Source organism: Aquarana catesbeiana, linkage group LG01 (assembly GCF_042186555.1).
Source record: "Aquarana catesbeiana isolate 2022-GZ linkage group LG01, ASM4218655v1, whole genome shotgun sequence".
Classification (NCBI taxonomy): Eukaryota; Metazoa; Chordata; class Amphibia; order Anura; family Ranidae; genus Aquarana; species Aquarana catesbeiana.
Window position 1 is genome coordinate 819,530,104 of NC_133324.1, and position 14,005 is coordinate 819,544,108.

At 44.4% G+C, this 14,005-nt stretch overlaps 1 protein-coding gene across 3 annotated transcripts in view; it reads left to right on the forward strand.

The window, feature by feature from the left end:
• Window positions 1-14,005, forward strand: part of CLOCK (clock circadian regulator) — a 204,367-nt gene that overhangs the window by 16,993 nt on the left and 173,369 nt on the right. For 2 of the 3 annotated variants that reach the window (XM_073608429.1, XM_073608431.1), the window contains exon 2: window positions 3,388-3,634. The exons of the other annotated variant lie outside the window; for it this stretch is intronic. The gene's annotated coding sequence lies outside the window, so the exon portion shown is untranslated. The remainder of the gene's footprint in view (window positions 1-3,387; window positions 3,635-14,005) is intronic. 3 annotated transcript variants of the gene reach the window in all.

Here is a 14,005-nt window from a genome sequence, read left to right on the forward strand (position 1 = left end):
CAGTAAAAAAGAGCAGAACAATAGAGAGAATAGAGAGAGAGAGAATAGAGAGAGAACAATAAAACGACAACTATTATTTTTTATTTTATATTTTTGTTTGTGTTTTTTTTTTTTTTTTTTCACTTTTTTTGTAACTGTAACTTTTATAACTGTAACCGGTTCCAGGTTCGGGTCTCTCAAAATGCGATGGCATCTTGGGAGACCCTGTGAAAGTGTGTCCTAGTCTGTGCAATGCTGTACCCTACGCTAATACTCAGCTAGTGAATGGTAGCGTTCAAAACATTCACCAATGCAAAGACCAGGATTGTCAGGACAGGAGGGACAATAATAGCGGGTGTCACGCCTATATCCGCGCTTGCTGCAGACACATCTTTTTTGGGGGGGTTCGCTGGGTAGGGGTACTCGGGAGGACATAAAAATGCCTCTCATGCAGCCGACTGCATTTGGTTGGGGATGTGAATGGGGGAAGTACGGGCGCTGCAGAAGTGGTGGGTTCCCAATTAGGATTGGCGAATGCAGCAGGAAGGGCATTATGGGCACGACGGGCCTGTGTTTGTCTTTTTGGTGGCAGCGGGACACTACTTGTGCTTGCCACCTCACCAGCTTGAACTGCACTTATGGGACTCGCCACGTCACCAAGTGTTACTGCAGTGCTGGTTTGACTACGACCGGGGTGTACTAGGCCGCTGGCGCTTGCCAGTTCACCAAAACGCTACCAAAAAAACTGTTAACGATCGCAGGGATCAGGCCTGACTCTGCGAACGCTGCAGTTATGCATTTAGTGTTTTGTAAGTGACAGTGATCGATCGATACTGCACTTGGGTGGGCTGGGCTGGGCCGGGCGGATGGGGCAAAACACAGGTGCTAGCAGGTATCTGGGCTGATCCCGCTAACACTGCGTTTTTGGGAACCCTAAACTGCTGGGGACGCCAGTATAGATCTGATCGGATCAGATATTGATCAGTTCAGATACTATACCACTAAGGGAGGTGTACAGTGCGTGCGTGGGTGTTAGCGCTACTGGCACTAACCTGACGCTGCCTGGGGCTGGTGCTTGCCAGTTCACCAAAACGCTACAAAAAAAAACTGTTAGCGATCGCAGGGATCAGGCCTGACTCTGCGAACGCTGCAGTTATGCGTTTAGTGTTTTGTAAGTGACAGTGATCGATCGATACTGCACTTGGGTGGGCTGGGCTGGGCCGGGCGGAGGGGTAAAACGCAGTTGCTAGCAGGTATCTGGGCTGATCCCGCTAACACTGGGTTTGTGGGAACCCTAAACTGCTGGGGACGCTAGTATAGATCTGATCGGATCAGATATTGATGCGTTCAGATACTATACCACTAAGGGAGGTGTACGGTGCGTGGGTGTTAGCGGTACTGGCACTAACCTGACGCTGCCTGGGGCTGGTGCTTGCCATTTCACCAAAATGCTACCAAAAAAACTGTTAGCGATCGCAGGGATCAGGCCTGACTCAGCGAACGCTGCAGTTATGCGTTTAGTGTTTTGTAAGTGACAGTGATCGATCGATACTGCACTTGGGTGGGCTGGGCCGAGCTGGGCGGAGGGGCAAAACGCAGGTGCTAGCAGGTATCTGGGCTGATCCCGCTAACACTGTGTTTTTGGGAACCCTAAACTGCTGGGGACGCTAGTATAGATCTGATCGGATCAGATATTGATGCGATCAGATACTATACCACTAAGGGAGGCGTATGCTGCGTGCGTGGGTGTTAGCGGTACTGGCGCTAATCTGACCCTGCCTGGGGCGACGCATATCACCGCCGGGCGATCAGGGGGCTAAATCTTTATTCGGTAATAAACGGCGGGTGCCCTGACACTATAAAAAATAAACAAACTAACCAGCGTCACCCGTAACGGTTATACAGTGATCAGTGGTGAAAGGGTTAACTAGGGGGCAATCAAGGGGTTAAAACATTTATTAGATAGTATATGGGGGTCCCTGTCGCTATAAAACTCTGACGGCGAACCTAAATATTTACGTCCCTAACTAGCATCACCAGCGACACTAATACAGCGATCAGAAAAATGATCGCTTAGCGACACTGGTGACAGGGGGTGATCAAGGGGTTAAAACTTTATTAGGGGGGGTTAGGGGGGTACCCTAGACCTACAGGGGGCCTAACACTCACTGCCCTGACACTGTAACTGTCACAAACTGACACCAATACAGTAATCAGAAAAAAAAAAAAAAAAAAAAAAACCTGCTGGTGTCAGTTTGTGACAGGGGGGGGGGGGGGATCGGGGGGCGATCGGGGGGGGGATCGGGGTGTTTAGTGTGCCTGGCATGTTCTACTGTGTGTGGTGTGTTGGTGCACTTACATTGCAGTCTTCTCTCCTCGGCCCGGAACGGAAAATACCGAGCCGAGGAGAGATGACATCATTTCCTCTGCCTCTGTGTACAATACAGAGGCAGGGAAATGATCCCATTGGCTGAGAGCGATCGCGAGGGGGGGGCCACGAATGGATGGCCTCCCCCTCACCTCCGATCGCCGGGGGAGATTTGCCGACCGCCGCAGGCACCGGGGGGGGGTCCGATCGGACCCCCCACCCGCGGGCAGGCAAGGACGTACATATACGTCCTTTTGCCTGCCCGTGCCGCTCTGTCGACGTATATAGTCGTGCGGCGGTCGGCAAGTGGTTAACATAGCTTCATGTATACGCAGCCTGTGACCTATTAAGTGGAGCCTCCGCTGCTCATCTCTTATCCTTGCTTCGATAAAGCTCCAGTTACCGACACTTGAATCTCACATTGGCTTGGAGGTATAGCTTATTGACGTCCAGACATCAAAGTAACATTCGACGCGTTTTATCAGAGTTTTCATATTTTGATAGTTCCTTGAACATTTAGATATTTACGGCAATTGACTCTAATATAACATGCAACCTTGCTTGTGTTTATTCTAGACACTGTTGTCTTATTTTTAATATGAGAGGTGGAGGGTGTAATTTTTGATTCAGTTGTACGTTTACCGCTTTTGGGAGCAATTTTTTGTAAAAATAAAGATTGATTGGGTTTAGTAATACACACTATGCCACTGCGTCATCTTCATTTACTTTTTTGTTCCCCTTTATCGACAAGTTACAAAGAAACAATTTTATTGATCTTTATTCTCAGCAACGGGTTACCAACAGGCCTTTAGTGCTTTTTATTTATTTCTTTTTTTGAATGCAGCACACCTTAAAGCATGATAGTATGTTATGCTGCAATGCATGTGTTTTGGGGTGCCATTTAAAGCGGAACTTCATTCTCTCAATCAACATTGTCTATATTTTAATCCTTATGCTGCTAGCATTAGTAAATAGATAGGAAAGTATATAATATTTACTTGTGTTAAACTTTTTTTTTTTTTTTTTTTACATTTCTTTAGTTACTTCCTGATTCCAGGCCTAGGCAAATTTATGTCATACAACCCAGGAGTCTTCAGGAAGGGAGGAGGGATTTCTCAGCTAAGCACACCCTCCTGTCTGCATGCCTGAGCTAAGTGCAGATGGATTCCACGAAGAAAATGCTACATGAATCATCTGCCCTTACTCAAGATGGCCACGGCCAGAAATGCCAGGGGGTGTTTTTGAAAATGTTTTCTCAGCAAACATAAAGCATGGAGACATGGAAGGGTGAGTTTGCTTTGAATATTGAAAAGTAATTAAACCGCGTTTTTGATGCCCGGATGCAGTGTAGTTCCACTTTAAGAATGAATGGCACCACAATACACCAATACATGTAGAATGCATTAGTGCAGTGCAATGGTGTGAATGGGCACTAGTAAAAACTACTTTTAGGCCACTCTCCCTAGCCCACTAACCTAGACACCTCCACCCAGAGGATTATTTACATCTCCTGTACACTTCTTAACCTTCTTTTGCATAGGCTGCAGCTGTGTACTGAGCACCTTTTGACCTGTATAGGGCCTTACTCTGAAACTAGAGACACTTGGAATATAGCCCAATTCAAGTCTATGTAGGTTCACAAGTGTAACCAGCACTAAAGAAGACTGCAGCCCAGAAGAGTTAAACACTAACTAAGTGGTTTATTTGCTAAAGTTGGAGAGTGCAAAATCAGGCTTACTTCTGTATAGAAACCAACCCGTGTCCAGGTTTTATTGCCAAAGCTTAACTGAACAAGCTGAGGTTTGAAGCTAATTTGGTTTATTTGCAGAACTGAGCCTGATTTTGCACTCTCCAGCTTTAATAAATAAACCCCTAAGGCTTCATGCACACTGTATTCTATTAATGTCTTTTTCTTCTACTGGATTTTTAAAAACGTCAAAAACGTGGTAAAAAGCTGCTTTTTTGCATGCATTTTCATGCGCATTCATGCGTCTGTCAATAATACATTCTATTGGCCAGAATTCCAGCCATAAGAATGCATTAATGTGGGAACACAGCTATACACGTCTAGTGTTAAAGTGTGTTTAGACGCTTTCAAGCCCTTTTTTTTTTCCTCAAAAGCTCCTCTCCTGAACACACATTTAACACACAAAATTTAAGCAAATCGATTTTTTTAGATTTTTTTTCTTTTTTCTTTTTCCACCGTGCCGGTCCTGAGGAGCTGCGGGCAGGAGTTTTTAGGTGAGGCCGCGGCTTCGGCCTAGTCCGCAGCATCCGGCCTCGCCTAAAAACTCCTGCCCGCAGCTCCTCAGGACCGGCATGGTGTCCAAAAAAAAAGAACTCGATTTGAATTGTGAATCGAGTTTTTTTTTAACAAAATCGCAGATTTTTTTTTTTTTTTCTTGTGAAAATCGCCTTCCTCAAAACTCCTTCTATGTGTGCATGGATACGTAAGTTAACATGGAGGAGCATTTAGAGGCAGAAAAAAAAGGCTCAAATGCCTTTCAAAGCTGCGTTTTTGTGCTCAAGTGTGCATGAAGCCTAAAGAAGGCTATGACTATTATGATGATGTTATGAAGCTGGGTTGGGAGTTTCTAGGTCAGTTTAGGTGGGGGAATATGATGGGTGGAATAATGAAGCTGTTGCCAAAAGTCAACTTGCTGGACAGTGGATACTGGACACTGACTGTATCCTTATCAGTTAAAGGATAAGTTCACCCTTTGTAATATGTTACATCCATATTAAGGGTGTAATATGTAACATGTTACAGATGCATGCCAGCTCCTCCTGGCAGCGTCATCCATTCAATGTTCTGTGAATGGGAAAATGAGAAGGTACGACAGCCTTTGCGGCTGTCTGCTTGTAGTTCTCAATGAACTACCATGGCGCTATTGAGCACTGTGTTAGTTCACAATCTCTTCCTGCCACAGTGTGACTGCCTGGCTGTATTGGAGGTATGGCCAGACAGATACAGTCTGCAGAACCATGACATTACACCCACAATCTGCTAATCATGGGTGCAGTGCTTTACACACTTGTTCCAAAAAAATAGATGCATATTTTTTTACATGCAAAAGTGCATTTACAATTTTTTTGTAAAGGTGAACTTATCCTTTTAGTTTGGTGGCTGAGCTACCTTACTTACCTGAAACCCTTTTTGCTAGACAGTCTTCCTAATCTGCCTCTTCCTATTCCACGGCGTGTCCTGCTGCTCGGTGAGCGGCCCCATTGCCTTCTGGGAACTGTGTGTGTTCCCAGAAAACCACGTGGCCATTTACAGAGCGCCGCGCCGCTTGCGCAGTAGGGAACTGGCAGTGAAGCCGCAAGGCTCCACTGCCTGTTTCCCTTAGTTAGGATGGCGGTGCCGGGACCCGAGAGCTGAGGGACGGGTTGGCCTCGGGCGGCCCACATCGCAGGCACCCAGGTCAGGTAAGTCTACTTATTTAAAGTCAGCAGCTACAGTGTTTGTAGCTGCTGACTTTAAAAAAATGACATGACCATTAAAGCGGAACCCCGCTTTAATGGTCATGTCAGCTCTACATTTACGGAAACTCAAACATAGAGAGCTCACCACTGAAGTCTTTCCTTATCAAAAATGTAAATATCAGTTTTATAATGCTATTAGACGTTTGCATTATTTTGCTTTCCTTATAATGGGTAAATACTGTATATAAATGATTTTGTGTTTTGCATTACCCTTTCACAGCCAGAGGGAGCTGGCTCTTTAAAATTCATAGCGCTGAAAGCGTTACATCGGCTTCTCTGTCATGTAGTTGGCTGTGTCAGTGATCAGGTGTTTGGGAGCCAGCACTGATTGTAAACAGTGTTTTAAGAGCAGTTGGTGACAGTGTGGTCACTGTGCTGGGGGCATCTACTGCCGAGTGAGCGTGTTCCCAACACAAACAAGGGATGCTGGCAGCATGAATACATGTGGCAGGTCTGCATTAAAGCCTACCACATATGTCTGTACAGCCGGCATTAAAGTACAACTAAAGGCAAAACTTGTATTTTAATTTTGGATAGAGTGGAGATAGATAAGAACACTTATGCCCCGTACACACGGTCGGACTTTGTTCGGACATTCCGACAACAAAATCCTAGGATTTTTTCCAACGGATGTTGGCTCAAACTTGTCTTGCATACACACGGTCACACAAAGTTGTCGGAAAATCCGATCATTCTGAACGCGGTGACGTAAAACACGTACGTCGGGACTATAAACGGGGCAGTGGCCAATAGCTTTCATCTCTTTATTTATTCTGAGCATGCGTGGCACTTTGTCCATCGGATTTGTGTACACACGATCGGAATTTCCGACAATGGATTTTGTTGTCGGAAAATTTTATATCCTGCTCTCAAACTTTGTGTGTCAGAAAATCCGATGGAAAATGTGTGATGGAGCCTACACACGGTCGGAATTTCTGACAACAAGGTCCTATCACACATTTTCCGTTGGAAAATCCGACCGTGTGTACGGGGCATTAGTGTTTTCTAGGAATGGGCCGAACACCCCCCTGTTTGGTTCGCAGCAGAACATGCAAAAAATTTGTTCGAACACTGTTAAAGTGTTGGGGCTCGAACCTGAAAAATCAAAAGTGGTAATTTTAAGGGTTAATATGCAAGTTATCGTCATAAAAAGTGTTTGGGGACCTGGGTGCTGCCCCAGGGGACATGTAACAATACAAAGTTTTAAAAGCGGACGTTTTTTCGGGAGCAGTGATTTTAATAATGCTTAATCGCTTCAATACCGGGCCTGTTCTGTAACTTCATGTAAAAATCATAATTTTTTTTGCTAGAAAATTACTCGGAACCCCCAAACATTATATATGTGTTTTTTTTAGCAGACAACCTAGGGAATAAAATGGCGGTCATTGCAACTTTTTATCTCACACGGTATTTGCGCAATAATTTTTCAAACGCCTTTTTTTTGGAAAAAAAACGGTTTCATGAATTAAAAAATAACAAAACAGTAAAGTCAGCCCAATGTTTTGGTATAATGTGAAAGACGATGTTACGCCAAGTAAATAGATACCTAACATGTCACGCTTTACAATTACGCACAATCATGGAATGGCGCCAAACTTCATTACTTAAAAATCTCCATAGGCGATGCTTTAAAATTTTTTTACAGGTTACCAGTTTAGAGTTACAGAGGGGGTCTAGTGCTAGAATTGTTGCACACGCCCTAACGCACGCGGCGATACCTCACATGTGTGGTTTGAGCGGCGTTTACATATGTGGGCGGGACTTGCGTGTGCGTTCGCTTCTGAGCGCAAGCTACCGGGGACAGGGGCATTTTAATTTCATTTTTTTTTTATTTTTACACTTTTTTTAACTTTTTTTTTTTTTTTTTGTGGCAGGTCCTCTATATGGAGAGATGTGGGGTCAATAAGACCCCACATCTCTCCTCTAGGCTGGAAAGCATGAGATCGGAAAAAAAAAATTCACCGATCTCATGCTGACAGCCGCGATCGCGGCTTCGGTTTTTTCCGGGTACCCGGGCGTGATGTCATAACGACGCACCCGGGCCTCCCACGGTCATAGAGATGACTGGTGACCATCTGTTCACCAGTCATCTCTATCGTCAACATCCGGCGCCGGCCGATTCATTCTCCGGGCCCCCGATGGCGCGGGAGAGCCCGGAGAAGCACCGGATGGCGGCAGGAGGGGGGGCGTCCCCTCCCGTCGCCTATAAGAACAATCAAGCGGCGGCACTGCCGCTATGATCGTTCTTATCGTGCACAGAATCGGCGGCTGAAAAGAATGATATCTGAATGATGCATCTAGCTGCAAGCATCATTCAGATATCGCCCCACAAAGTAGAGGACGTCATTTTACTATAGGCGCGTGGTTAAAGTGAAACAATAAAAGTGTAATATTCCTTTAAATTTCGTACCTGGGGGGTGTCTATAGTATGCTTGTAAAGTGGCGCATTTTTCCCGTGCTTAGAACAGTCCGAGAGCAAAATGACATTTCTAAAGGGGGGGCGGGGGGGGGGGGATTCATTTAAAAGTACTAGCGGTAGCACCGGCAGCTATAATGAATTGTCGGTTCTCTGTAATACTCATAAATACTCATAAAAGTCATTGAAAAAAACGGCCTGGGGTTCCCCCACAGTCCATTACCAAGCCCTTCAGGTCTGGTATGGATATTAAGGGGAACCCCGCACCAAAATTAAAAAAAAACAAAATGGCGTGGGGGTCCCCCTAAAAATCCATACCAGACCCTTATCCGAGCATGCAACCTGGCAGGCCGCAGGAAAAGAGGGGGATGAGAGAGCGCCCCCTCCTGAACCATACCAGGCCACATGCTCTCAATATGGGGAGGATGTCCCCATGTTGATGGGGACAAGGGCCTCATCCCCACAACCCTTGCCTGGTGGTTGTGGGGGCCTGCGGGCGGGGGGCTTATCGGAATCTGGAAGCCCCCTTTAACAAGGGGACCCCCATATCCTGCTCCCCTCTGTGAGAAATGGTATTGGGGTACAAATGTACCCCTACCATTTCACAAAAGAAGTGTCAAAAATGTTAGACAAGAGACAGTTTTTGACAATTCCTTTATTAATGTCTTCTTCTTCCTCCTTGTTTGTCCTGTTTACCATTATCATTGAAAATAAAAGAAAATAAAAGTTTTTTGTTGTCCCCAGAAAAGTAATGGAGGAGAAATCTTCCAATGGGGACACTATTTATGATGACCTGGGGGTCCCCAAGGGATTTCCTTAATTTGCAAGGATTTCTTCTCACCTCCTGTTTGGCTATGGGACAGGAAGTGAAGGGAAACCTTCCCAATGGGGAATACATAAATAAAATATATATATATATTAGATCAGCTTTGTCCTGTTGCTGGTTCTCATTTATGGTGGCTTTCTGGCATCTAATGCAGATAGGCACAGATGTCCTCTTATGATGATGTGGTGAAGATAAGCACACATAGGTGCACCCTTGTGGAATCAGATGGGTGCCTTTTATGAATAAACGCCAGCCAAAGAAAGTCATGGTATTCATAGAGCACGTGCCTTTTTATTTATTGTGTCTGAAAGCACGTAAGAGCTCATTGGCTGTATGAAGGTTGCAGAGGAATTTACAGGGAATTTGAACCAGCTAAAGTGAATGTTTACATCTCTATACTCAATTGTGCTCCATTTATAGAATTTATTTTTTATGTTTTTTTTTTTTTGCTTCCTTTGTCCCGCTCTTTTAGTGGGAAATGCTGCCTTCTGTAACATTTACTGTATTTATAAGTGGCTAATGGCATTAAATTAAATCAAAAATCAGTGAAGCGCTGCTGTGCATCCAAAAAACTCATCTTTAAAAAATGTTTTTTTAAAGATGACATATTATAATTATTCAATAGAAGCCGTGAATAGAGCAATAAAGTTCATCAAAGCACAAAAAATATAATCCTAATAACTCAAAGTCCATGCATAATACACAAAGCATATCAGTGAATAGTTATGGTAATCGAAGCAAATGGTGCAAATAAAATTTCACACACTTTTAGAAAGGGTAGTACAACCAAAATCCCAGTGCTGCAAATCCACATGTCCCTTTAAATCTTTGGCTCCCCTGGAATCCCACTACAAAACCAAAATTGTAATATATTGCAGCTTGTCAGTCATTAGATGTGGTGGCTGCATTCATTTTCTTTTCTTAGGTTTTTTTCCTGTTTTTACCTGGTGATCTGGCCAAAAACACACCTCCTGTGTCAATGAGACACAACTCTGGAGGAATGGGCACAGGGGGCACCTTTTGGACAGCAGCATTGTCAGTCTGGGGGGGGGGGGGGGGCATGTTAGATGTACTAGCCAATTTAAATACACTAACAAATTGAAGCTGAATTCCAGCTCACGTTTTTACAACAACTGTTTTCTTTCCTTTTTGAGTTAAAGGTTTTTGCTTGAATAAAATAAAAAGCTGTTCATTGTAAGCACCCCGTCAGAGGTAAATGGTTTGTCTCATCTTTGTAACTGATACAACTTTTTTTTTTTTAACAGCAGAATCGATTCCTGTCCAAACTTGCAATTCGCACTGCATTATGCGAACTGATTTGGGGGTGTTATTAACTTTTTAATTGACTCTTTCCAGCAGTTCGAATAGGGCAGTGTGAACTGCCATTGGGAGACACGCAATGCGGGAACCCGCAGTGGATTCACAGGGTTCCCGCATCACTGCAGTGTGAAAAGAGCCTTAGGTGGGAATGGTGACCTAAAGAACATTTCAGCAGCTGACAGTTGTTGTAGAATTCCATATTAACTTATGTATTTCTTTTTTTTTATATTAATTTCTATATGTTATTATCGTTAATTATGATCATAATAATATTATTATTATATAGTAGTGTTATCAACCAGCCACCGTATAACGATATATGGCTCCCCTGCACGAATCGCCATAGCTGTACGGTGGGAGCTTTAAGGGTTATAGGGGGCAACCTCCCCCGGAATGACGCTGGAACCGATGAGCGTGGCTGCAATGTCCGCTGACGACCTGCGATCGCTCTTCAGAGCCAGAACAGGGTCTGTTTAATATAAACAGAGAGAGATCTGCTGTTCCCAGTGATCAGTAACAGTGATTTCTCTCTACTCCCTGTCAGTACACTCCCCCCCCCCACAGTTAGAATCACCTCCCTAGGGAACACAGTTAACACCTTGATCGCCCCCTAGTGTTAACCCCTTCCCTGCCAGTGACATTTATACAGTAATCAGTGGTTATTTTTAGCGCTGATCGCTGTTTAAATGTCAATGGTCCCAAAAAATTATCAAGTATCCGATCTGTCTGCCGCAATGTCGCAGTCCCGCTAAAAATCGCTGATCACTGCCATTACTAGTTAAAAGAAAAAAAAATTAAAATAAAAATGCCATAAATATATTCCCTATTTTCTAGATGCTATAACTTTTGCGCAAACCAATCACTATACATTTATTGCGATATATATATATCTATATCTCTTTTTTTTTTTTTATAGCGCAGAGGTGATCAAATACGACCAAAAGAAAGCTCTATTCGTGGGGGAAAAAAGGACGTCAATTTTGTTTGGGTACAGCGCTGCATGACTTCGCAATTGCCAGTTAAAGCGACGCAGTGCCATATCGCAAAAAATGGCCTGGTCATTAAGGGGCAAATCTTCCAGTCCTTAAAGCGTTTAACCCCCCCCCCCCCCCAAAAAAAAAAAAAAAAAAGTATCCTGCTCCTTTTAAAGCATGTTATATGACACAGTGCTTGTCCTGTGTCATTTTGGCCCCCTGTAACACCTAAAAAAGTCTGATCCTGCCAGTTTCTACACTCCCCTCTGTAAACTGAACATGGTGTATGATGGCTGCCGAGCCCTGACAACGTGGTCAGTTTGTGCCTCTGTCATTCGCAGCCCTGCTATCTGCTCTCCTCTCTACTCCTGTGTCGTCCTCCCCCCTCCCCTCTCTGTCTGTCTGCTTGTGACAGTGCTGCCCCATCCCCCCTCCTGCTGCTCTCATAACACTAACCTGTATACACCATCAGCACTGCCTGTGTCCCCCTCTGTGAATGATTTATAAATATAAATGCTGTAAATGCCTCATTTCACAGCCGAGATTGTGGTCGCATGACCAGCCAGCTCTCTCTTCCCCTCCTCCTCCCCTCCAGACTGACCTCAGCAGCGGCATCTCAGCACCGCATCTCTTGGAGGAGGAAAGGAGAAAGCTGACTGGTCATGTGATCACAATCTCGGCTGTGAAATTAGGTATTTGCTGCATTTATTTTTTTAATTCATTCACAGAGGGGGACACTGCTATAGGAGGCAGTGCTGATGGTGTATACAGGTTAGTGTGGCTTAACAACCACTTTAAGTGGTTAAAGCAATAATTATAAGTTTTTATTAATGTATGTTATATTATATAAGTATAGAAAATCTTAATTTCTAAATGTTGAACTCTAGATGACTTCTCTGCTTCATGCTGGTATTTTTAGTAAGGCTTCATGTACACGGGATTTTTTTTGTTTTTTTTTTCAACCTCTCCTGAACGATTTAACTTGACAGATAGTAACCCACATTTGTCTGTTTTGCGGTTTTTACATGCCGCGTTTGCGTTTTTAGGAGCATTTTTAATTATTATTTATTTTTTAAATATGGCCAAAAATGAAAAATACCTGTAAACGAAATGCGGCTAAATGCGAGTTACTGCGTTTACAAGCGTTTGGCGCTTGAAATACCTCTAAACTCAGCATCTGAACCCAATTTTTTGTGTTCCAAAATGAGCTTCTAAACTCAACTGTCTAGAAACGACTGTAAACGACCCAGTGTACATGTACTGATAAGATAACATAGAGGAGAGTTCAGGGGCAGTTGAAAAAAATGCCCAACTGCTCCTAAATGTCCGTTTACCAGCAGCAGTGTACATGAGGCTTAAGACAGTCACAAGTTTACTGGCTGAAAGTTCAGACAGTCTCATACACCTGTCTGAAATGCAGATATTCCTTATTTTTTTATTTATGGTAATTACGTTGACGTATGTTTTGACAACCAATCATATTGTACCACATGTAATTCTATGGTCAAAAAATTGTTATAAGAAGGCATGCTTGCCTTTCTTTCTTTGAGTGAGTGATGAACTCGCTCCCAGCTGTAGCTGTAATTGTTAATTATTTGTTATTGTTTTCATTAAACCTCTTGCTTTGTTGGAAATGTATTGCCTGGTTGTTTGTTACTTTTCCACATTACAGTACACTGTTGGATGCCGGTCCTGTGTACTAGGATTCAGGGTCACAGGGTGTGGGCTCTGCAGTAACTCGTGGCAACGAAGTTTAAAGCGGGAGTCCCGCAAACATTTTTTTTCTAAAAGTCAGCAGCTGCAAATACTGCAGCTGCTGACTTTTAAAATAAGGACACTCACTTGTCCCGGGGTCCAGCAATGTCAGCACCCGAGACCGAACCGTCCCTCGGTCCTCGGGTGCTGCCGCCGCCATTCTCAGTGAGGGAATCAGGCAGTGAAGAGTTGCGGCTTCACTTCCCGGTTTCCTACTGCGCATGTGCGAGTCGCGCTGTGCGTTCTCAATGGTCCTCGCTATCTCCTGGGATCTGTGTGTTTCCCAGGAGACAGCGAGGGAGTGCAGGAGGGGGCGTGACTCCCGCGGTAGTCTATTCCCGGAAGTGGGTGCAGATACCTATATTATGCAGGTATCTGCACCCCCCTCCCCCCTGAAAAGTGGCAACTGTGGCATCGGAGGGGGGGGAGGAATCCGATGAGCGGAAGTTCCACTTTTGGGTGGAACCCCGCTTTAAACCGGACTTCCGCCGAAAAAAAAATAAAATAAAAGTCAGCAGTTACAAATACTGCAGCTGCTGACTTTTTAAACATAAGGACATTTACCTGTCCAGGGTGCCCGCAATGTCCTCTCCCGAAGCTGACCTGTCCATCAGCTCTGGGTGGTGGGTGGAGGCGCAGGTATCTTCACAGCCTGGTATCCTACTGCACATGCGTGAGTCACGCTGCGTGTTCTGACTGGTCCCTGCTGTCTTCTGGGACCCGTGTGTCTCCCAGAAGACAGAGGGGGGGAGAGGAGCAGGTCATGGCGTAGATCCGTAGATCAGATTCTGTGGCGATCTGCCGGAAGTGGAAGTAAATGCCTAGATTAGACAGGTATCTGCCAGAGTTAATTTTGTCGACTAAAACGACTAAAACATTTT